We start from the raw sequence: 4,015 nt of genomic DNA, 5'->3' as shown, positions 1-4,015 counted from the left end.
GCTCTGGCTTGTCCTCTCTCTCTCTCTTTGTCATTCATAAATTAATAAGCAGCTCAGGAATTGGCTCAGGAGATAAAGTGTTTTGACTCTCAAGCATACGGTCCTGAGTTCAATGCCTGCTGGTTCACTGGTTCGTGTCCTCTCTCTCTCTCTCTCTCTCTTCCACACACACACACTCTGTCTCTCTCTCATTAATAAATAAATGGCCCACGAGTTGGTGCAGTGGATAGATAACGCATTTTGGATTCTCAGGGATGAATTTCCCAAGTTCGATCTCTGGCATCGCATGAGAGAGAGGAGTGTTCTGCTTCTCTCTCTCTCTCTTTCTTTTGTTACTACATCAATCAAAAAAAAAGGAGAGGGTGGGAGCCGGGAGGTGGCGCAACGGGTTAAGCGCATATGGAGAAAAGTGCACGGACTGGCATCAGGATCCCGGTTCGAGCCCCCAGCTCTCCACCTGCAGGGGGAGGGGTTGCTTCACAGGTGGTGAAACAGGTCTGCAGGTGTCTGTCTTTCTCTCCTCCTGTCTGTCTTCCCCTCCTCTCTCCATTTCTCTCCATTCGATTTAACAACAATAAAAAAGGGCAACAAAAGGGAAAATAAAATATAATAATAATAATAATAAAATTATTTATTTTATTTATTATACCAGAACCCTGCTCAGCTCTGGCTGATGGTAGTGCAGGGGACTGAACCTGGGACCTTTGGAGCCTCAGGCAGGAGAGTCACCTTGCAGAACCATGACGGTATCTCCCTCCCCCCCCACACACACACACACTGTTTTTAAGTCCTTGTACTTATTTTGCATAGAAACAGTGAGGTTGGGGCCAGGCGGTGGCACACCTGGTTGAGCGCACATGATACAATGGGCAAGGTCCCGGGTTCAAGCCCCATCTCAACCTGCAGGGAGAAGCTTTGCGAATGGTGAAGCAGGGCTGCAGGTGTCTCTCATTCTCCCTTTCCTCTCTATCTCCCACTACGCTCTTGATTTCTGGCTGTCTCTATCCAGTAAATAAAGATCTTAAAAAGAAGGAGAAAGAGAAGAAAAGAGAAAGAAAGGAAGGAATGAAGGAAGGAAGAAAGAAAGAAAGGAAAAAGCAGAAATTGAGAGAGGCAGGGGAGTGAGTGAGAGACCTGCCGAACTTTGCCACTCAAGAAGCTCCCCCCCCCGCAGATGGGGACTGGGGACTTGAACCTAGATCTTTGCACGTGGTTACAAGAGTGCTATTATTAGATTTTTTTTTCCCTTTTTTAGATATTTTTTTATTCCCTTTTGTTGCCCTGGTTGTTTTATTGTTGTAGTTATTGTTGTTGTTATCGATGTCATCATTGTTGGATAGCACAGAGAGACATGGAGAGAGGAGGGGAAGACAGAGAGGGGGAGAGACAGGCAGACACCTGCAGACCTGCTTCATCGCCTGTGAAGCGACTCCCCTGCAGGTGGGGAGCCGGGGGCTCAAACCAGGATCCTGTGCCGGTCCTTGCACTTTGCGCCACGTGCGCTTAACCTACTGCACCACCGCCCAACTCCCTTTTTTTTCTTTTTTTTTTTTAACCAGAGCCTTGCTCAGCTGTCTGATGGTGGTGCTAGGGATTGAACCAGGAACCTCAGAACCTCAGGCAGGAGAGTCTTCTAACAGAACCTTCATGCTGTTTCCTCAGCCCTATTTTATCTAGCTAGATACATATATAAAATATTTTATTTATTTTTTTAAAGACTTTTTTTAAATATTTATTTTATTTATTTATTTCCTTTTGTTGCCCTTGTTGTTTTATTGTTATAGTTATTGTTGTTGTTGTCGTTGTTGGATAGGACAGAGAGAAATGGAGAGAGGAGGGGAAGGCAGAGAGGGGGAGAGAAAGACAGACACCTGCAGACTTGCTTCACCACCTGGGAAGCGACTCCCCTGCAGGTGGGGAGCCGGGGTTCAAACCGGGATCCTTACGTCGGTCCTTGTGCTTTGCGCCACCTGCGCTTAACCGCTGCGCTACAGCCCGACACCCTTATTTATTTATTTTAATGAGAGACACAAAGAGAGGGAAGAGACACCAGAGAGAGCAATGCTCAGCTCTGGCTGACGGTGGTGCTGGGGATTGAACCTGGGATCTTGGAGCCTCAGGCAGGAAAGTCTCTTTACAGAACCATCCTGCTGTCTCCCCAGCCCGCTAGATTTATTTGTTTCTTCAATATTTTTCTTATTTTATCTTAGTGAGAGAAAGAGAGAGACAGAAGGGAAAAAGAGAGCCCAGAGCCCTGCTCAGCTCTGGCTGACGGCGGTGCTGGGGATTGAACCTGGGACCTCAGAGCCTCAGGCAGAGAGTCTTTTGCAGAGCCACTACGGTGTCCCCTGGCTCCTTGTTTCTGTCCTTAATTCCACCTGGGTCTCCTGGCTGAGGCAGGAGGTGGCCCAGGCCGGCTCTGTGATTGACTGTCCCTGCAGACAGACACATGTGGCCTTGGATGCCCAGGCCTGAGTCATCGTCACCTTGCAGGGTGACCCACGGTAGTGGAGCTACCCAGGCCTGCCCCTCCCAACCCTGGTGCCAAGCTGGGCCGGGCATGGCTGTGACAGTTTGGCAGGCAGACTTCTTGCTCAGCCTCAAGAGGACAGGTGACATTTGTTTGTTCCAGATTCTTCCAGGGCTACTGCTTTTTAACTTTTCTTTCTTCCTTCCTTTCTTTCTTTCTTTCTTACCTCTGAGAGGGTTATCACTGTGGCTCGGTACCAGTACTATGAATCTACTGCTCCTGGAGTATGTTTTTATTTATTTATTTATTTATTTATTCATTTATTCCCTTTTGTTGCCCTTATTGTTTTATTGTTATAGTATTATTGTTAGTTATTGATGTTGTTGTTGTTGGCTAGGACAGAGAGAAATGGAGAGAGCAGGGGAAGACAGAGAGGGGGAGAGAAAGATAGACACCTGCAGACCTGCTTCACTGCTCATGAAGTGACTCCCCTGCAGGTGGGGAGCCGGGGGCTCAAACCAGGATCCTTCTGCTGGTCATTGTGCTTTGTACCATGTATGCTTAACCCGCTGCGCTACCGCCCGACTCCCAGTATTTTTTTTTTTTTTAAGATTTTATTTATTCAGGAAAAAGATCAGAGAAGAGAGAAAGAACCAGACATCACTCTGGCACAGCTGCTGCCGGGGATCGAACTCGGGACCTCATGCTTGAGAGTCCAAAGCCCTATCACTGCTGAATTAATTCTATTTTGTAGAGGCTCCAGGAACCTCCTGGACCATGGTGGACTTTTTTTTTTTTTTCCAATTTATTGGATAGGACAGACAGAAAGAAATTGAGACGGGAGGGGGAGATAGGGAGAGAGACAGAGAGACACCTGCAGACCTGCTTCACTGCTTGTGAAGCAGACCCCCCCCCCCCCCCCCGCAGGTGGGGAGCCGGGGGCTCAAACCGGGATCCTTGTGCAGGTCCTTGTGCCTGGTACTAGGTGTGCCACTACGCAGCTCCTTATTATTATTATTATTATCATTAGATAAGACAGCGAGAAATTGAGACGGGAGAGGAGCGTTAAGAAAGACACCTAGAGCTCCCCTTCCCCCCCACCCGCCACTCAGGTGACAAACGGGGACTTGAACCCTAGTTAATTAACTCATTTGATAGAATCTTAAGAGAAATAGAGAGGAAGAGACAGAAAGATTCCTGGGGGCCGGGTGGTGGCACACCTGTTACAGTGCACAAGGACCCAGGTTCAAGCCCCCCCCCCACCTGCAGGGGGAAAAGCTTCGCGAGGGAGGGAGCAGGGCTGCAGGTGTCACTCTCTGCCTCTCTCCCTCTCTGCGTCCCCTTCCCCTCTCAGGTTCTCTCTGCCTCTAATAAATAACAACTGAAACGGTTCATTGATTTGATAGAATCAAAGAGAAATTTAAGAGGGGAAGGGGAGAGGGACACACACACACCTGCAACCCTGCCTTAACCACTCATGAAGCTCTGGCTCGGGGCGCTCTGAGCAGGCCCCTGGCCGTGCTTTGGGTGACCCTGTCCGTCCGT

The sequence above is a fragment of the Erinaceus europaeus genome, chromosome 23 (assembly GCF_950295315.1).
Source record: "Erinaceus europaeus chromosome 23, mEriEur2.1, whole genome shotgun sequence".
Lineage (NCBI taxonomy): Eukaryota > Metazoa > Chordata > Mammalia > Eulipotyphla > Erinaceidae > Erinaceus > Erinaceus europaeus.
This window is presented reverse-complemented; position numbering follows the sequence as displayed.